Genomic DNA, 21853 nt, shown 5'->3' with positions numbered 1-21853 from the left:
GAACAAAAGCATCAACCTCTGACCTTATTATGGTGCCTTGGGACTTTAGAAAAGACGATTCTTCTAACAGTTGGGTCCTGGATGGACGCCTGATCACAGAAGTGCACCTCCAGCTAAGTGCGAACACTGTACACAACTCAGTCTAAAGGAATGATCCTATTTTTAAGTTGGTTCACTATTCCACTCTTTCTCCTGCCACCCACCCACTGAAAAGAACCCAGAACCTCCTGTTAGGTTTCCCTTCCCCTAATTGAAGAGTTCCAACATCATTCGCTCAAATATGCACTAGAATGTCCACGTTTATCTCCCAATTCATGCTGTTCATTTCTGGGGGAATGATGGTGGGTGGCAGATAGATGAATGGCATATCTGCCAATTGCAGGTTTAGTTACAAAAGAAAAAAAGGAAAGGGATCTTTTCTTATTTCCACATCAAATGCCATAAAAGCGGCAGGCAAGGTCTAAGTCTTCTACACAGGCTCATGTGTTTGGGTTTCATTGGAGTTTCTTAATTTCTTACTATAATATTATGGAATACATAAAAATATACTCTAACACACAGCACATGGGCAGAATCAAACCAAAAAGATGTGACTGAAAAGCCCATAGCTGGATGTCCCACAGCCTTCTCCAACTATCTACTTATTTAACAGAAAATATCAAAATATATTATAATGAATTTAATAGAAAATGTGGTATGATCAGAAACTGAAGAAAGCTAAGAGTCCTCAAGAATTATCTTTAATCCGTGTTGTAGAATGCATTAATCGAAAACCCCTTGGCATTCAAAAATATCTCAGCCTTTCAACAAAGACAGAGTGATTGTTAAAATACAGAAAACAACAGTGATTCAATGAAGAGTGAAAGGCCTTAACTATGTATGTATATCTATGTCAGCTACACAAAGCACTTGGATGATAGGCAGACGAACCACAAAAGATGGCTCTGCTAAGCTACAAAGCAAAATAAACGACTACCAACCAAAATCTGTTTCAATTTTTATTATGAATGTCCAACGTGACAGCATACTGTGAAAGTGTTAGGTTCTCATTGATTAAATGTCAAGAGACCACAGATACAGCATTCCAAGCACTTTAATTTGTGACAGAGCCCAAACAAAAGAATGATAAAAAATATTCTTTTAAGTGTAAAGAGTGCTCATATTCGAGTTTGTGGGTTTTTTCCCACATTCCCCACCCCCTTCCCTGCAGGTATTGTGAACACTGATAATTTCCAAAACCCAGAACCTGGTCTGAATACTTGCAACAAACTTTTATAATCTCTGCCTGAATAAGAAATGATTAAAAAACGTACTTATAAAGTATGTTTACAATACAATGGGATGACGCCCTTCCTTCCTCTCTCCCTAGGCTTCTCCCCTACCACCAGGTACCTGCTGTTCATTAGATCAGGACACGAAAGCCGGGGTGAGATACCTGGAAGACTACTTTGAACCTGGATTTTCTCAAAGCTGCATCTCTTTTCCTTTTTAATAAAAATTGAAGACGTTCAACGTTTGCATGTCCAAGGAGATGACTAATAACGATGGATGAAAGCCACCAGTCAAGAACCACAGTTTTTTGCATGTTGTGTTTAAGCAAAAAACCCTTAGTTTACTATAGCTATGGTTCCAGTCATCTGTAGTTCCAACACAACATGACATTTTCTCCCTGAACAGTTTCCTTGCAATCTGTCCTTCTCATCACTGGTACGGGATGATGCTACAGCTGGAGTTTGTTGCCATTTATATTCCAAAAAAAAAAAAATTCTGGTCCTGTGGAAGTGCATATCTCTTACAGATGCAATACTGTTCATCTGAGTGGATCCTCAAAAAGAACAATTATGGACTAGAAACTCATAGAGTTTGTGTTTAAAATTTACAAAATTAAACCTGCTCCAACAGGTAATACAGGGAGGCATGCTTGCAACCTCTGGATTCAATCAGAAACAAGGTCTGAGAGCACAGAGCCTTCAATAGGTAACGGTGGGTTCCTTTTAACGCTTCCTTAAACAAGATCCGATGTGGAGCACATTGGAACTTTGGAGCTCGTCTCACTTATGTCTACAGGGCCTGGGACACGGGAAGCTGCCAGAACGTCATTCATCATCTTGCCTGTTGACAAAAGGAACAATAACGGGTCATCACTGGTCAACGGAATAACTTCTCCTATTTTTTTTTCCCCAAGATAATTCCTAAAGAAGAGATGGAGTGAATAAAACAGCAAATGATTCAATGTTTGGTGAATTTCTGTGCTCTAAAATGCCATGTCTTTCTCCAGTGAGGCAGGGAGAACCAGGGTGTTCAGCTCTCTCCTCGTGAGGGAATGGTTTAGGAGAGACCCGTGTCTCGGAGGTCAGTATGCCCAAGCTCCAGACGTGATTCTGCCAGTAACTAGCGACGTCACCTAAACTTGCTGGGCCTCAGTTTTGTCACATGTAGACTAAGAGGACTTCAATGAATGAAGTCTAAGAAGAAAGCCACCAACTAATTTTTAGTGGGGCCGTGTGGTCTTGCCTCACAGGTCCTTAAGCAGCAGAACCAGGTAGAACCATTTCAGTCTGTGGGCAATGGATAGGCTTCAAAATATCTACGCCTAGGGTGCCTATCGTCCTGGTTTAGATTGGTGATGAGAACCCGATGAACTACCAGGGAAGTTTTCAACATATATGTTAGCATCTGCAGTCAATTAAAGTCTTCCTAAATGGTGATGTGATGGGTGTAACATTCTGGAAATACACATTTCCACATCTTTTACTGTCTTAAAATCTAAGAAGTGTGGTTTTTTTTTTTTTTGGTACCTATTGGTTTTCTTAAATTAAGAAATAGCTATGTAAAAGTTGAAAAATACGTTAATAAACATAACAGCATGGATGCATTCTGTAAGACCATCCTTATTGTTGCAGTCGCTCAGTCGTGTCTGACTCTTGGCGGCCCCACGGACTGTAACCTGCCAGGCTCCTCTGTCCGTCCACGGGATTTCCCAGGCAAGAATATTGGAGTGGGACTCCCCTGGGGGCCCAGTGGTGGGGAATCCTCCTTGCAATGTGGGGAACGCAGTTTCAATCCCTGTTCTAGGAAGATTTGACATGCTATGGGGCAATTAAGCCTGAGTGCCATCACTAAGATTTGAAGCAGCTAAATAAATAAATAAATATTAAAAAAAAAAAAAAGAATACAAGAATACTGGACTGGGATCTTTCCAACCCAGGGATTGTCTCCAGTGTCTCCCACATTGGCAGGCAGGTTCTTGACCACTGAGCCACCGGGGAAGCTCAGAAGCATAGTACCTAATCTAAAATTCAACTAGTTGGACTAGTTAAGTAAACATGTCAAATAAGCTTACAAAGATACCCACACTGGGAAGCAGACATGGGACCCAGACACAGGAAGTCTCACCCTAAAACTGATGCTTTTAACCACCATGCAAACCACCTTACCACGCCTTTTTAAAACAATAGCGAATTGGGGCTGGAAATTTTACTGTGACTTTCACAGCTGTCCTAGGTTCAACCAGAAATTAGTTTCAATATTTGGAAATTTAGGGCTACTAGTAACAGAATGAAAAGCTTCAGTAATTGAAAAACTGTATTTAGCAATTTTGATTTGATCTTTGTGTCTTTGTGCCTGGTAAAACTTAGATGATGCTGAAAGAACTGTTTATATCATTTCATACTGTTATAGTATGTCATTATTACATTATAAATATATATGTATATAAATATATTAAGGCATCATGGCATTCATATGCATGACAAAAATAGCTCAATAATTTTCTTTCATCTTTCTACTGTGGCTTTGGCACAAGGGGAGATACAACTTTGTGATACGTGTGAATGATTCGCACAAAACTGGCATCAAGATATCATCTATTGGATTATTCTAAATATTTTGCTAGTGAGTTTATCCTTCAAACATTGACTTAAAAGCTACACAAGAAAGAAAACGACAATGAAAATAAGCTACAGTTCTAAAGGGACAGAGCCGTTTTCTTACATCTAGGTAAGACTTGCCAGATTGTAACACAATAGGGTTGTTGTCCAGAGCAAATCAGCATTTGGAGAATAAAAGGCACAGAGACCCACAATGGGAAGCAGAAGGGAAAAAGACAACAAATTTACTCAAATCATCCAGTGAGGACCCATGAGAATGATCTAGTAACACATGCATATACATCTACACAGACTGAATTTCTGGGTTTCTTTGTTGCCAAGTAAGAGAAATAAATATTTCTGTCTTAACAAACGAACTTGAAGTAAACAAACAGTGAGTGAAATTTATTATGGTGTTCTGGCAAGCATCTTCATGACCGTGGATTTCTGGGATGTGTTAGCATAGGTCCTAAGTGTCTGACAGAATCGCTGCAAAAGCCTGTAACCCGACCTATCACTGGTGAAGGTGGAGATGAAAAAGGAAACATCAAGGAACGGTACAGAGAGACCCAACGATGGCCGCGGAGCTCATGTTTGGAGAGCATTTTAGTTTCCAAAGCCCCTCCACGTGGTGGGGAACCATGCTGACATGAGAGGTGGCTAGTTTGAGGGTTAGGGGCCTGCCTGGCTTTACACGGAAATGTGAGTCACCAAGTCACTGGGTGGAAGGAGGACCAGCCCTTTCTCCTCCACGTGCCACCTCTGGCTGGTAACGCCAATACTGATGAATGCACTACTTAGTATTATTCATCTCTTCTGCTCCTACAATTACGCCTTGTAGACTGTCTCATAAGGAATACCCTACAAACTAGATCTAAGCGCCTCCACAAAGCAGCTGGGTTGGGAAAAGCACGTTGCCCAGTGTCATTTACAAAGCAGCCAGCAAACAGCAGAGCCAGAACTCAGAGACTTGGCATCTGTGGTTCCCCGGTTCCTGCTCATTTCCCGGCCACACCGCTGCGGTGCCCGCTGGACCACTGGGCAGAAGTGTCTACGCGTGCGATGCAGCCCCATCTTTACGTGTCGAATCCCAAACAAGCTCCTGCATCTAACACCTAGTCACAAAGACAGACACCGGCTGCTCCAGAGACCTGCCACCAACAGACACTGCAGGCGGGCGGGCTTACTCCAAACGCCTTAAATAGAGAGCTTTTGTGAGGAGCATTCTTGCTCGTTCAGGAATCACTCTTTACAGTTCCCAGTGGGCTGCGTGATCGCCCTTAACACTGGCTATAATTTCATAGAGTAGGAGGCCAAGCCCCATAGTTTTCAATGAGAGAGAATATGGTGCAAAGATTTTTTTTTAAAAATAAACTGAGAGGCAGCAGTGCCTGGAGGTGTAAGTCATATCTGGAAGGTCACTGTAGAAGTCCTAGTAGTATTAGTCATGTCCGACTCTTTGTGACCCCATGGACTATAGCCCGCCAGGGTCCTCTGTCCATGGGATTCTCCAGGCAAGAGAACTGGAGTGGGTTGCCATTCCCTCCTCCAGGGGATCTTCCCGACCCAGGGATCAAACCAGGGTCTCCTGCACTGCAGGCAGATTCTTTACCACCCGGGCTTCTGCAACTCAAGCTGCCATAAATGATGCATTTGCTGCAACTGTCCTTAATTTTGAAATGCAGTCTTTTATAAATGGGCACAATGAAAGTGAGCTGACTGGGAGGCGACCCTCATCCAGCAGGAACTCACTGGGTCCCGTGGGGGTCCACGGGTTCCAGGTCACTCACATAGGTAAGTGAGGTCTTGCATATGTGAGTCCAGGTCTTGGATATGTGAGTCCAAGTCCAGGTCTCAATCTGTGCAAACAGCCCGGCAAACTCATTAATGCCACATTGCATACGAGCAAATGAGGTTCAAAGAGGTGAAATAGGCTCGCAAAGACGACACAGCTACATAGTGGCCGAGACTTTCAACTTATGTGTGCTTCGCCCCCAAATTACCTGCCTTTCCTCTCATATCTCATACAGGCTGTGTCCCCCACATACCTGAGCTCCACACAGCAAATGGCCACCCCATACCAGGGCCCATGGGTCACGAGGCTGCCTAGGGACCAGCTCTGCAGGGAGGCCCAGGGCTCCCAAAGCAGCCACACCCTTTCTTACTCACGGAAACCCGGCTCTGGAACTAGGGGCCTGGCTTCCATGAATGCAGGGTCGCAGAATGATGGGGGCAGTAAAGACAAGCAGAAATGACCACAGGTGGGCCAACGGCACAGAGAAACAGGAATTAGGTCAACTTCAGTGTCGAGGCTTCTGTGGTCTGTTTCCCATTTTTTCCTCCTTAAGTAAATGCGATCTGTGCTGCTAGTGGTGAAGAACCCTCCTGCCAATGCAGGAGACTTTAAGGAGATGCCGATTCGATCCCTGGGTTGGGAAGATCCCCTGGAGAAGGAAATGGCAACCTACTCCAGTATTCTTGCCTGGAGAATCCCATGGACAGAGGAGCCTGGTGGGCTTCAGTCCATAGGATTGCAAAAGAGTTGGACACGACTAAAGCGACTTAGCACACAGGATTCCAAATGACCTATGAACAGCAGCAAGCTGAAACCTGCCTACAGCCCGAAGAATCACTTCTCTATAAATTACAGTCGAGAAGGAGTGTCTATAACAGAGGCTCTGAGCCCTTCATTTCCTCCCCTAGTAAAGCTATCAGAGCAGCTCAGTGATTAGCCAAGCTGGCGCGCTGGAATCCACCGTCCTGTCTGCTGTTCTCCCCAAAAGGAGGAGGCACGTGATTGTGAAACCAGGGGACAGAAAACCTACCCAGGAAGTGCTCTGTCCTGGCACTGACGCTCATGGATTAACCACCAGTGGGCTAAATAAGGAGGTGATGGAGCAATACCAAGAAAACCAGGCCCTTTGAAACGACTCTCAGATCCAGGCTTCAGCCAGCCTCCCCTGCCACGCCGAAGGGAAGGTGCCAGAGTTATTCAGGGATGCCAGGCCCCCATCTGCCTCGTCCAGCTGATCCACTTGGTTGGCCCATATGGGAACAGGATGGCTGGCACAGATCTAAACGGACCAGTGTGTGCAGACGTGTTCTAACATAATTTGCTAAATGTTTTATTGTTCTGTCGTTAAAAACCTACTAAAAATGTGTGGAGCCGCACATGCCCTACTAGGTTAGAACAGTACGAAGTCAGGTCTTCCCAAGAACCAAGCATAAGGATAATTAAAATAAAAGAGAAACAAAAATAAAAAGACTTCCTATTAGGGAAGTTCATTTCTACGATGGGGGATATGCAGGACTCCTCTCTTAAACTGAGATCACGTTTTGTTTCATGTGTCATGCCCACACATGTACCATGCATACAAATTTTTTTGGCTTCCCCAAAGAAGCTTCTTAATTCCAATGTGATGGAAAAAAGGATCATATATATCAATACAAGCGCTAAAATAGATCCTGGGAATGGCAGGGCACAAAACGCTTATCTTGAACATTAGAAATCTGAAGCGCAGGGGTTTCACACTGGCCCATGGGCACACAAAGGCTGGAAATCTAGACAATGCTCAGATTTCCTGTCTTTCCATACCCTGCATACCCCACAATGTCTCTCGTTCATTTAAATCAAGTCTCTCAGATACTAAATCCTGAAAAATTGTGCCACTTGGCATGAATGACCCACATATAACACAGACTTCTGAATGATCCACATATGACACAGACTTCTGAATGATCCACATATAACAGAGACTTCTGAATGATCCACATATAACACAGACTTCTGCACCGTCACGGACGGACTGAGCTGCTGCAAACACTGCTGAAATCCAACCTCCTGGGAGCTGGTGGGTGGGAGGCACACGGTCCCCGGGCCCAGGGTCTGGCAGAACCCCTCAGCGAGCTCATTTATGGCAAGGCGGCTCAGAGTCCTGGTTTAAAGTGTGCCCTTTCGAGCCTGACCCTCGGCCTGGACGCTCTGAAGCTGCTCTCCACTGAATATGCAGTCCTTGAGCAAGTTCCTCAGCTACGGCGAGTTTCAACTGTAAAGTGGAGATTCCTGCCCACCAGCCAGGCTAACCGTGGGGAGGGCGTGCGGGACTGCGTTGGAAGTGTCCGCCGCAGAGGGGGTGGGAAGGGCATGGAGTCCCCCCTCTGCCAGCCAGGTTCTCAGGGAACCCCAGGGACACAGGCGGAGAGCAGAGATGCTCGCCGATGCTCAGGTGTTGGGAACCAGGCTGACGTCTGCCATCCCTTCCATGTGGAATGCTCTTCACTCTTCTCCACCTGACGGTGCTTAGGCAGCGATCAAAAACACTCTACTTGACAGCTGCCTCCCTGGAAGGTTCTCCATTGGCTGAGGCCCCCAGGGCCACACCCCTGGCAGAGCCTTGGTCTTATCGCTGTCTTCTCCCTCCTTGTCTGGACTATGAGCACCTCTGTGATCGACTGAAAAGGCCCACTACCTTTCGCCTCGCTCGTGGAGGCAGCAGTGATTCTACCACGTGCTCCGCGCTACTCTGGCCAAGACAAAGCCAGGACCCTTCCCTTCTCCACCTGCTCCCAACAGCCCAACTACTCATTAGCCTCCTTTTTCCTCCACCTCCCAACGTTCTCCCCGCCACACCTTTCTCACTCCTACTCAGACAGAGAATCGCAAAACCAACAAGGAATCGACATGTATTCTACTTCACTTTGCTGTCCAGCAGAAGCGAACACAACATTGTAAAGCTACTATACTCCAGTAAAAATTAATTAGAAACAACAAGGAATCAGGACTTCTATATATTTCAAGTCAAAGCTGATGCCCTTGCTGAACTACAAGAAAAACAAAAACAAATTCTGTTAACAACTCACATGTGACAAGTCTGCGCTTTGACGCCCTGAGCTTTGGGACAGGGGGTAGGAGACACAAGAAGCAAGGAAGGAGAAAGAGGAAAAGAAAGGGCTGTCAGAGGTGCCCGGCACACTGCCAGGCGCACGGGCTCTGGGTGAGCAGGGCCAAGGCCTGACTTTGCTGCTGTGAAAACTCGACTCCTCGGCTCGGGGCTTCTCAATGGACGTTCAACATTGAATGAAGGACTGCGTGAACATAAGGGAAAGAACTCCACACAGTCATCCTGGCGGTATCATGTCTACCAGCTAAACCTTTAATCATTCTAGACAACTTATATAAAACCGTCCTAGGACATTCATTCCGTTGGCAGTGGAATCAGCTCAACTGCTTGGAAACCCTGAGGCTGGGGGCTGATGCTAAATGCTTATGAATTTTACAGAACAGCTTGCTCGACATGTCGCTCCTGCTAGCTTAAAGGTTAAAAGGTTTTGACACTTTTTTCCCCAAGAACAGGTACTATGAGATTAATGAGCGGCAGGTCACATGATGCAACCGCCCTCATTGTTAACTTTTTCATCTTCAAACTAGTAGGATGTATTCTTCCCCTCCCTCAGTCCAGAGCAAAAACTATTGATGTGTACATATCTACTAGTAAAATTGAACCCATCCGATAAAAAATTTTACTAATTGAAAAAGTTAATTTTAAAAGACTTTCAACATTTTTTACCGGCATGCCAGCTTTATGTATAACGTATGCTCCAGAAAGATGGGACCTTAATTACATCTTATTTTTAGAGTACTGGAAGAAGCTGCTGTTCAAAGAAATCCTCCTGTTCATCTTTTATAGAGCAAAGGAACTTTTGAAAAGTGAACAATCATCCATTTTAGAAATTTTCAAGTTTCACATATCCAGTTTGCTTGAAGCAAATTCAATCTGGTGCCCTCAGCTGCCTGACAATTGGACAGACTAGATGGCCACCTAGTTGAGCAGATGCTTTTCTTCTTTGTTTTAATTTGCAAACTGGATTCCTGGCAGTGAACTGACGTGACTTAGTCAACGACATGATGAGCCGCTCACTTTCCTTGGATGCAGAACATACGACCCCAGGAAAGGTGACCATGGAGATTCTCAGGACAGGCACACCCAACTCCCAGCCCCAAGGCTGGAGGGGAGAGGCAGCTGGAAAGAACGCGCCCGGGACCCTGTCTGCCTTCCTGCATAGGCTGCCCCTCAAGTGGGCTCAGCTGCCCTCCCTCAGGTCTTTACTTTGCATGCATGCATATGCTTTATCTGGAGAAGGCAATGGCGACCCACTCCAGTACTCTTGCCTGGCAAATCCCATGGATGGAGGAGGCTGGTAGGCTACAGTCCTGGGGTTGCAAAGAATCAGACATGACTGAGCGACTTCACTTCGCTTGCTATATGCTTTATCTCCTGACCTAAAATTAACAGTTAAAATCAGGAATTGGCTGTTTCAAAGCATCGCCAGGAAAAGTGAATAAAATTCAAGAAAGAAGAAAAGACTTTTACTCCTCATGTGCATTTGGAGGGGCATAACTAGAAACCGGCCTGCAGGAGGGCATGGCAACCCACTCCAGTATTCTTGCCTGGAGAATCCCACGGACAGAAGAGCCTGGCAGGCTACAGTCCACGGGGTCACAGAGAGTCGGACACGACTTAGCAACTAAACAACAACTGGAAACTGCTTTCATCCCTATTTTGATAGGTTATCTCAGCTACATCCGTCTGTTTTCATTTCAATCTCTCTCTCACGAGCTCCTAAAATGAGTAAGACAGGAAGTGGGCCTCCACAGACACAGAGGCGGCAGGAAAGGCAACAGTTCGGGTCACAGTTACCCTTAAACCCCCAGTGCAGAGAGGACCCACTGAGACCCCCACCAGCTAGTCCACACCTCATCCACACCCACCTGGGCCTGGGGTCCCCTCAGCGCCTCAAGTAACGGCTCTGAGGTCAGGGAGAAACACCAGACTTGAATTGCATGTCGGTTTTTTTGGTTTGTTTGTAACAGAATAGCAGTTTTCAGGAAGGTACAGTGTCTTATTTTAACAAGCTCACAGAGATTTTCAAACATGACCCAAGATAATGAGCCACTAATAGACATTCTTTGTCTACAAACACAGCATGGTCTCAGGAACGTTTGTCTTGGCCTGGGCACATCTGAAATCACAGAAGAGAAAGGGAGGTGATTTTTTTTTTTAAAGCTGCGTGGCTTTCCATAATCATACTCCTCAGAAGTCCAGGGTCTGGGATAAGAATGTCCCTTGACCTGCAGTGCTTGAGAGCTGACATGGACCCCACCCAGAGTCCCCTCGTGTGCACACCAGGGTGTGTGACACGGACCCTCTCAGGACACATCTCACAACGTGTGGGGCCCATGGCATCCACATTCCATCCAGTTGCCCAGAGTCCTGGGCCTTTCCACAGAAGACCGCAAACAATGCTGACAGCACATTTCAGATTTCAGCGAACCCTCAAATTACAAGTCTCATGATCATATATAATTTACCCCTAAGGCAGGTATGCAGTGATGAGTAGAAAAAGGCTGAACGGGGAACGGTGACTGCAGTCCCCAGAGCCCACTCACCACCCAAGACACACGGCCACCCCTCTGCCTTACGGTCAAGGTTGTTCACACCTGGGTCTTAGCAAAACAACAGATTATAACATGCTATAGGTTGGCCTGGAACGGCCAAAACCAGACATGTTAGAGCCAAGGAATGCCGGAGTTAGCTTGTAACTCGTCTCCTATTTTTCAAGCCATGAGAGTCCATCGAGTGAGATGGACTAGTAGAAACCAGTACTAGTAGAAAAGTGAATAGAAGTCAGGTTCTCCTCATCCCTGAGTGGACCCTGCAGACCTCTGCCCCACGAACAGAGTCTGAAAAGCCACAGATCTCATGCATACAGCTTTTCTTTGGAAAGCCTTGTGCTGAAACGATTTTAAGCACTACCAATGAGTCAGGCTACATGAGGGGAGCTCCAGATGCCACCTGCTCTGGATCCGCATGAGAACCCACTGGAGAGAAACTCCCCTAAAGTGAACCCCACTTCCTATCAACTCAGGGGCCATCTTCCTGATTGACGTCTAAGGCCCTTCGAGATTTCTTAAGACCTTTGAAGAGCCAGATTCTTGTCAACATCAAGCATCCCATTTTGGGAAACTGAAATGTTGTCCCGGGAACGGATCCCTCCCTGGAATTACAATGGGTGTTGAAGGAAAGCTTGATCTGCTCTACAAATAATAATTCAAGATGAAATAACCTCTTCCATCCAGTGTTAGTCACGAATCAAATATCAGGGTTTACACAAGTTGATCCTAAATCACCTGTTTCTCTTTAAGTATCTCCCTCCTTTCCCCCAATCACACATACACTGAGAAAGAGGTCACAGAAAACTTCCAAGCTGCAGGTACATTTATCATTTGTATACAATGGGTAAGGGAACTATGAAAGTAAAGGAACTCTTGTGGCCCCCGAGGAACAACGGCACTCGACCAGCCCTGTTGACAATAATGGATACAAAGCAGGGTAAACCTGATTGAAAGTTAGGACAGGGCTCAGTGTTCTTCGCCTCAGTGGCTTGGCTGGGAGACAGGAGAACTAAGAACAAAACTCTAACAGGTCCCAGGGCAATCTGAGCAGTGTCCTGACTATCAACTATTTATAAGAAAGTATTACGCAACAAGAAAATGATGTCCGTTTTGAGACGGCCAATTTCATGAGTTTGCAATTCAGTTGTCTCTTTACATCTTCAAAAGAAATGACTACTTACTTTTCAAACCACTCACCATGAAACACATCCAAACACCTGCATCCTCTCTGGCAGTTTCCGAGAAAATATTCCTGCCTCTTTGGAACAGCCTTGCCCTAACTAGTTACCCTTTCCTTCAATGACTGCTTGAACTTGGCGAACCTTTGTAAACCCTGGCAAGGGAGCCAACATGGGTTTGTAAACCCTTCTCACGGCAGCGAGGAGGGCAGGAAACGCAGGTCTGTGTCACCTGTGCCCAGGGCCAGGGCTTCCCAGGTGGCTCAGTGGTAAAGAATCCACCTGCCAACACAGGAGACGCAAGAGACACAGGTTCGATCCCTAGGTCGGGAAGGTCCCCTGGAGAAGGAAATGGCAACCCGCTTTGCCTGGGAAATCCCATGGACAGAGGAGCCTCAAGGGCTACAGTCCATGGGGTCGCAAAAGAGTCAGACACGACTGAGCATGCACGCACATGCCAGGCACCTTGGTCCCTCTCTTGACCTTCCAGCAGCTGTCATGGACCTAACGATCAGCTCCTACAGACCATCAGCTCCTCAGCTCGCGTTGCCTCTGCGAGGTGGAGCCCACCCTTGATAAGTCCAGTCTCTTCCCTGGGATGTTTCCTCCAGAGAGGACTGCATTTCAACCCAACAAGGGACCGTGTGGTGGTTGATGCTTTAGGTGCAGGTCAAGTGCCAGGAAACTTCTGCCGGGCTGTCAGATGAACCCAGTCGGACAAAGCCTTTCTCTCTGCACTGATGACCCACGGTTGGGTTCGCGGTGCCAGCAAAGCACATGTGAGCCAATCATCTGGAGAAGATCTGCTTGCCAAAAATTTTGTCAAAACTTCTGGCTTTCCTTCTTTCTGAAATTAGGACAAATTTTGATTTTTTTTTTAATTTCTATAATTCACTCCTTGGAACGTCTCTGAGGATGCTTAACAGAATGTCACTCTAGAAAAGTGATCCAAGGTTTACAGAGTAGTAGCTGGACTTACACCAATGCATCAGAATAGGGTCCCGACACGGGGGACAAGGACATAAAACCAGGACGTCCCAGGTAACACGATGGGCGTTCACAGGCCACTTTTTTGTTTGCATTATACTCAAAGTAACCACGCTTCAGGGATCTCAGCATTGCTAACAACAGGAGCTTCCCCGGTGGCTCAGCGGTGAAGTATCCGCTTGTCAGGGCAGGAGACACGGGCTTGATTCCGCATCTGGGAATATCCCACAAGCCTCGGAGCCACCGAGTCCACGGACTGCAACTACCGAAGCCGGTGAGCCCTAGAGTCTGTGCTCTGCAACAAGAGAAGTCACCGCAACAGAGTGCCCTCTGCTTGCTGCAGCTAGAGAAAAGCCCATGCAGCGATGATGACCCAGCACAGCCAAAGACAAACAAATTACACAAAGAGTGCTAACGACAGACACTTGGCTGCAACCAAAGGACCCAAATAAATATGTCTATTCACTTAGAAGAAATGAAGTTGAGCAACATTTTAATAGTCTGTGGTAGCATATTAGATGTTTTTCTTATCTTTTTAAAAATTCACATCAATACTCAATTACATTCTCAAAAACTACTTTAAATTACATTTAAAAACTATCCCAATGGGCACTAAGTCATATTCTTTGTTTTTGGTTTATTTCAACTGTGCCTCGGGCCGCTGATAAATCTCTGCTGTTTCTTAAATTACTCAAGCAATTTTTACAGTTAAATAACAAGTGAACATTTGGTGGTGACTATAAACTGAGAAAAGATATCATCGTTTCTCATTTATGTGGCCCTCTGTGTTTTCAGAAAGCTTTTCATTCAGCTACTTCAACGGCCCTCCCAGTGGGGTTAGACGGAGGCCTGTTTTGTCTTGTTACATGGAAAAAGGAGGCTGCCGACTCGGCATCAACAACATCCATCCTAGCAGTTAGGTGGGCTTTTACTGAGCCGTCTCTCACTCTTCAGAAAGGTCCTCTTTGAGTCCAAGATTTTTTTTTTTCCTATTTCAAAGAAAATAAAATCCTCAATCCTCTTTTTTTAACATGAAATTCTAGCCCACTCATCCTTAACCTCACAGTAAATCTGTAGTCAGCTAAGAGAGGTACCTAAGTCATTTCTCAGGTGGAGTTACAATAATTAAGTCCAAATCTGCAGGTTCCTTGTTTTAAACAGTATCAGAAAGGACTCAAAGTTATTCCTACTAACAGTCCTTATCATTTATATTCAATAAGATTTCTGGAGTGGGAGGAAAAGCAGAGAAGTTGGTAGGGGTGGGTTGCACACATGAGTATCACTCTTCATGTGTTATTTCAGTCAAAGAAAGGTTCTGAATGAACCCCAGCTCCATCACTGGTGCTCCATCACCAGGGCAAGCTGACACTAGAGACGATTTCTTTTAGGAAAACTGGAAAGAATATGGAAACATCCTGACTTACAGCAAATCAATACATATCAAGGAATGAGGGGGTAGGGTTGTCAAATGCAGCAAATGAAAATACACAAGAAGTAATGTTCAGTATACGTACGTCCCAAATATTTCACAGGATGTATTTATACTAAAATTTCACGTGTACCCAAAATTCAGTTTAAGGGGGCATCCTGCTTCCTATCTAGCATCCTACCAAGGAGTGGAGTGAGGGTGGGGACTTCAGGGACGCTGAGCTGACAACAGGTTGTTTCAGGTCCACGGCAAGGTGGGCTCCCTAGCACTGCATGTCTGTCAGGATGGTGAGAATATTCCCCTTAAAAGTTCTCTCCTTTGTCTCCCTCAGAGAATTACTGTGAGCTTCCCATGTGCCTTGGATGCTCTAGGAACTGGAGATGAGGCAGTGAATAAAGCACAGCCTCTCTCTTCAGGGAGCTTGCATATCCAGAGAGGGAGATTAAAAAAAAAAAAAAGAAACATATTTATTTGGCTGTACCAGGTCTTAGCTGCAGCACTCTGGATCTTTAGTTGCAGTGTGTAGGATCTAGTTCCCTGACCTGGGATCGAACCCAGGCCCCCTGCACTGGGAAGCGGGGAATCTTAGCCACTGGACCACCAGGGAAGTCCCCAAGAAGAACTGAATAGACAAGTGAACAGACGTGTGCTGTTAAAGCAAGCGGGGTAGGAAGCAAGAGAGTCGTGGGCTAGGGATGGACACTGTTTCAGACAGGATGCTCTTCAGGCCATCTGTAACTCAGGACAGAGAGGAATGTGTGTTTTACAGAGGATGTGGAGTGTGGAAAAGTGAGAGAGAGGGTGCATGGCAGGGGGAGGGGAGGAAGACAGAGACGTGATCATCTGGCATTCCCAGAGCAAAGCATTCCGCAGCCTTTTGATGCAGAAAAGCAAGAGCCTTCGGGGCAAACCTGTAGCATCCGAACCCAGCATCCCACATTATGGAGGAGACAGCGCCTCCTCTGTTTAAGGACGCCTGAGCATCGACAGCGTATCTGGGGGAAGTCAATGGTTAACCCTGACGACAGACTGCGGTAAGAAAGTGCATCTGTTACCAGTGTGTAAGACTAGCAAGGCCATAGTTTTACGCTTTGCGGGTTTATGTCTTCTTACACTTTGGGCTTTTATGTTTCATTACACTTTGTTAAAAAGGAAAACTTGTACGGTTTTAGAATGTTTTTATGAGTAAATTTAATGTACTGAAGAGAAAAATTTAAAAAAAAAAAAAAAGTGCATCTGTGACCAGGAAAACAACTCCCTTGTTTTCAAAGGGCATGTCTGTTTTGGGTGGGGAGGAATGTGTGACCAGGAAGAAGGTCGCTAAGGGGACCAACACCCCGCATCAGAGCAACTGGCGGATTGTTGTCTCCACCTGGGAACACGTTGGAGACAAGCTTCCCGTGGCTCTGGAATCCCTTCCCCTGTTCAAAAGTACAGAGACACATAGCACAGTCCAGAACTAGGAACCTGGTCATCATTTATCAGTCAGAGTTAATGACACTGGGCTTCTGGCTTGCACCCAATGTTCTAAGGAAGGTCTTCCTTTTATATTTATAATAAATCATTTTTTTAAAAAAAATTCAAAATACATGAACACATCTCTTCTTAACAACTTGCTTAAGAATTAAGGAAAACCCGCAGCTCCCTTTAGGGTTAGGGTTAGGGTTAGGGTTAGGGTGTAAGCACCGCTCCGCGCTCTGGCACTGAGAAGCACAGATAATGAGGCCCTGCAGCATCACTGCGCCTCCCTCTGACTTTCAGTCGAGTTCCACTGCCCTGAAGGATAACAATGGGTCTCATGAAATGGACCAGGTTGAAACTGATGCCCTTTTCATACAAGACAACCCAGACTTTTCAGCTTTGAGCCATACTCCTAACAAGAAGGAGACAATCTCCAACAGCACAGGTTTGACAGCAACAATTAGAAACGGGCACACACGACTATGGATGACCCCAACTACAGGAAAGTAGACAAGAACCAGAAGCACACACTCTCAAGCCGTTGGGGGTCTCACATGTCATCAGATGGATGTCCACTTGGACTCCCGAAGTGCCTAACGTCTCTGAAAGTGGCCTGTGTCCAGCAGCCTCCCGAGTGGCTGGGCCTCTCTCCTGACATTTCTGCTGCTTCTTGGATATCTCCAAGGGCAGGAAGCCCAGGTTTGTGCCAAGGGGTAGTCAACCCTCCAACCACGCTTTGCTTAAGCTAGTGGCCATACAACCAACAAGATGTTCTCCAGGACAAGCACATTAACTCGCATCTGACATATACCCCACCCCTCAAATCTGGGTCATTCTCCAAGGGACACATTCAAAATGTGTCCCTCAATACGTGGAAACCAGAACTGAATTTAAAACTTCAGATGCAGTGAGATTTGTGTGGGGTAGGAGGACTCCACCTAGGGTGATTACATATCTCAGCCTGAACCACGTTCTCCTGCTGCAGAGGCCGGGGCTTCGCTCCACCACCCCTGGTCCAGCGAGACTCTGCTGATGGCTTCCTTGGAGCTCCCAAATCTGAGCTCACTGGCAGGTGGGTGCAGAAGTGGAGTCTAACTCCCGAAGGTCTCCTGATTACTTCCTCCACCCTCTTCACCATCTACATGGGAGTAAGGAGGGCTAACCCAGATGGGAAGAGAGTGGCCCTGAGCTCTCACGCCCTAGTAATTTCATTAACTAACTAATGCAAATCCTTGGGAGTTTTCCTAAACATAGTCCAACAACATATATTGATTACAGGTGCATTATACTGATCATAAGTACACAAACCAGAAACGAGGACTTAAAAGAATCTGGAAATTCTGTAGACGTGCTGAGAAATCTTGCAAGGTTACACAGTTACTGACAGAGTCAAGGACTAGAACCTAAGTTCTAATTTTTAAAGCCTGAATTTAATGTAAGTTATTTTTAGATAAACTTCTGAGTTAATTTCAACAGCTTAATTCTAGTGAAGGCGAGGCAGTTTGGGAATCAGATGTTTACAGTATAAAGAGGAAGCCTTCTTCTCAGTTGAACATTTATGGAGATTTAGATGCATATTTCATAGCTTAAGAAAGCTATATAGATCAATGGTTTGGCAGCTGGGTGAAATAATTCCATATTTTAAAAATCTGTAGGGTGCATCTGTTCGCGGTTTTGAGTTTCTACCGCAGACTAACAATTTGGTGATAGCAAGCTGTCTTCCAATTAATGTTCCAGAAAACATTTTTATTTCAAGATTTTTAGAACCAGAGCCAAGATTTTTCTGGGATTTGGTTATACGAAGCATCATTGTAGTTTTTGCCTTTTATAAATCTTTCACATCTAAAAGGTTAATAAGCAGAATGTCTTGAAAAACGTTTCGTGTGCATTTCTAAAAAAGCTTAACTGAGACTCTATAATAGGTGACTTGCCTTTAATCTTTCCTAACCTATTGGATAAAGTCATAAAAACACTTAAAACCAAATCACATTATATTTACATCATTCCCTTTTTCAGAATTACGCAATTTCCCTTGTGTTCTGCCCGTGGCAAACTTGGGATCAGACTTCACAAACATTCACCCTCCTAAAGCGGTTCATGTGGTTTTCAGAGGCTGGCTTCCTTGTCCCAGCCTCTCATCTGTCTATAAAGTCACAGCCCCTACCCTCGTCAAAACTCCTTGGATGAATGGTCCTTACGACACCTTTCAGATAAATCCCTCTTAGCCATCAGACCTGGATCCCGTGAAGTCACATGAGACACACTGGGTACTTATTTGGTTTCTGTCCTTTCCTGCCTCCTGTTACTACCACACTCAGAGCTTCTAAAAGGACGACAGGGCCTGGCCGCCCAGTTATCTGTTGGGTGAACAAATAAGCAAACAAAGCCTAAAGCCAAACTGATGACTAACACGTACTCACTCTTTATAGTTAACAACTTTTCCTTTTCCTGTATTAGTTCGAACAATAACATAGAACGTCTGAAAGTTTATACTAATGCAGCTTTTTTTTCATTTGAAAACTGAAAATATGATGGAAAAAAGTCTCACGCTCTGGTACTAGCTTTCTACCTTGCCCTAGAGCTTTTGGTTTAAAGATCATCAGCTCTGTGGGGCTATCCATTTTGCAGATATGGGACTAAGGTCTTATTCAACCTCATATCAACTTTAAAGCTAGTATACTGCCATGCATGAGGTCTCAATAATTATTTGGGGGAATGCCTAGAAGGCTGGGCAGGATGTTCTTTGCTTTCCTTGGATGGGAAAGAGCGCACAGAGAAGATAAAGAGAATATGTGTATACACAAGAGACTATGACTACAATTAGCACAAGTACAAGCCGTGAAAGACGCAGGAAATGGTGTGTGTTATTAACCTCTGGGAAAGAAAAAGCAGGAAGTGAAGAGTATCTCTTTTACACGCTGATCCAGGCCGCCGTGGACAGCTCAGTGGCTTTAGGGAGGGGTGAGGAGGGCAGATCTTGTAGGTCACTGGTCAGTTGGTCTTCGGGACAATCGACAGTCACATGCCTACAGCTCTCAGTATGACAGTGCTACTCAGGAGCCCAGATATAGACAGGCAGCTAAAACCGTAACCATTTTGGTCAGTTCTGCTGCAGCTGAAGTTGCTACCACCACCCGCAGCAGCACAGAACAGACGTGAGGCCTCCTTCACTGTTGCTGAACTCCAAGCTGGGATGTGCCTTTTTTCCCCTTACAGGAGCACGTGTGTCTGCTGAAACGCTGCAGTGTGAGGCGGGTACTCGGTGTCTATGTGCTGAGTGAATGGTTTCCTACGAAGTCCTTAACACTGAGGATGCTCTCTGCCTGCTTCAGCTGGCCACGACGGAAGCCTCCCTAAGCTCTACGGCCACAGGCGCTCTGTCCTTGTGACACCAATCAGACAAAGCACGGGGTTAATGCTGACACGCGGGCCACCTGGACGAACCTGGGTGATGATGGTCTCATCACAGCCGACGTCACTGATGGCGCAGGCCAGGCCCGTCTCCAACGCAAGGCCTCCTGTGAGCCTCACGGTTTTCCAAGGCGGGTGTGAAGGCGGCCTCGTGGATGAGAACAGTCTCGGTGTGGATATAGTGTAAGGCAGGTTTTCAGAGCCAGGATTCAAACCCTGACCTGATGCTCTTTCCCCTCTATCCATTACCTGTCCACCTTCCCCCCTCTGCCTGGCAGGAAACTACTAATTAAAATTATGCACTAACTCCTTCCCCCAAACTAGAGGCATATGGCTAAAAAGTACTATCACTTGAAAAGCAGGCAGAGTAATGAGAATTCTCGGTCAGTTCACCCCCAGCCTCCCGCTGAATGGCTCCTTCCCGCTAGAACAGAAAGACGACACTGCCACATCTAAGTCTCCTGGCTGACGCTGAACACATCCATAGCCTGTGCCCCCCTCACTCTTCCAGCCCCGCCCTCAAGGCTTACTGTCCCGAGGGCTACCCATGACCTCCCCATGACCTCCTGACGGACCCCTGTATCCACTTCCGGTCGGCCCGCCTTCCGGGCGGCAGTCCTCCCCGATACTCTCCCGGCTCCACCCACATCACCTGCCCTGGGTTCCTACCCCCAGGGGGACCCTGCTCCCTGCTCCACCCGGCCCGTGTTTGCATTCCCCGAGGGAGGTGCAACACCACGTGACCAGAGGAGACAGACTTTCCCACCCCCGAACACGAACGTGCACAATGCTACCAGTGTTTCCTCTCCACATCGAGTGGAAGGGAGGAGTCTGTTTACTCAGAGTTCCCTTCACACTGGATAAACACAGTCAAGGCTAAGTCTTAATGTACATAAATACTCAACCTAATTGAGCACTTAAAGATGATAGGCGATGAATATTTTCAGCTAAGTATAATGAAGAGTGGCCATTCTGAATAGAATTTCCTTGGGGAATATAAGGAATGTTCAGGGCTTTCCAAAAACGTGTCTTTAATAAACTGCTTTCTGCCCAAGGCTCTCCCAGCTAAGGGTGGGCGGTGCCGATCCCTAAGAGCGTGCTCGGGGGACCAGAGCTATGTGGACTTTGGAAACAAGTCAGCATGCGACCCACACCCATTTCCCATTTAGATTCTTGAAGAACCATCAAATCCAATAAATACAAGATGCCTTCTGTTGGCGCCTCAAACAGAAATACATACAAAGTACACATACACACTCTAAGGCTGCCATAAAATGAAAAATGAAATATCCACCCAAATAACTGTTAGTCAGAGAGCTATGTAAGACCTAAGTGTGTGTATGGCAGGGGTGGGGGGCTGGGGGGAACGATTGCTTCCAGACAGAATTGCTGAAGGTCAGAAGTGATTTTTCTAGGCAAAACTCGTTTGCTTCAGTGTTTTTCATCCTTCAGAGTAAAAACCAAGCTCTTCCTTGACTAGGTAATCGAATGTACCTTTTCCCTGTCACCGACTGAACTCTCCCGAATATCCCATGGCTTTCCCTGTGGCCCAGATCCCTACATTCAAAGGCATCACAGTGATGTTCTACTTCCTGTCCTTCTCAAGTCAGGGTCAGCTCGTGGCTTGGCAACAGTGGTGGATTCCTGCAGGCCCACACTGCCTGCTATTTAAAGGGATTTTTTTAAAGTCTATATTTGAATTTGAGCAAACTCTGGGAGATAGTGGAGGACAGACGAGCCTGGCGTGCTGCAGTCCATGGGGCAGTCCAAGAGTTGATCACGGGCTTAGCGACCAAACAAGAACAAAGCATATAGGAACCTTTGAAAGAAGCATCTAAATACAAGAATAAGTCATGAGTACTCGAGAACATGCCAGGCACTGCGCTAAGACTTGACATACATTATGTCCTACAATTCCCAAAGGGCTCCCCGAGGAACGCACCATCGCCAGCACACCTGTTCCGCACACGGGAACCGGGGCTTGGACAAGCCACCTGTCTTCCCTGCCGTCTCAGCGCTGTTCATGCAAGATACTGGCTTCGAATCAGATCAACACTCAAAATCA

At 46.0% G+C, this 21853-nt stretch overlaps 1 protein-coding gene across 15 annotated transcripts in view; it reads right to left on the bottom strand.

Moving 5' to 3' along the window:
* Window positions 1-21853, bottom strand: part of SCAF8 (SR-related CTD associated factor 8) — a 210573-nt gene that overhangs the window by 61976 nt on the left and 126744 nt on the right. For 2 of the 15 annotated variants that reach the window (XR_006267271.1, XM_043457342.1), the window contains one exon: window positions 986-2112. The exons of the other annotated variants lie outside the window; for them this stretch is intronic. The gene's annotated coding sequence lies outside the window, so the exon portion shown is untranslated. Of the gene's footprint in view, window positions 1-985; window positions 2113-21853 lie in introns of those variants that run through there. 15 annotated transcript variants of the gene reach the window in all.

Source organism: Cervus canadensis, chromosome 33 (assembly GCF_019320065.1).
Source record: "Cervus canadensis isolate Bull #8, Minnesota chromosome 33, ASM1932006v1, whole genome shotgun sequence".
Lineage (NCBI taxonomy): Eukaryota > Metazoa > Chordata > Mammalia > Artiodactyla > Cervidae > Cervus > Cervus canadensis.
This window is presented reverse-complemented; position numbering and strand designations above follow the sequence as displayed.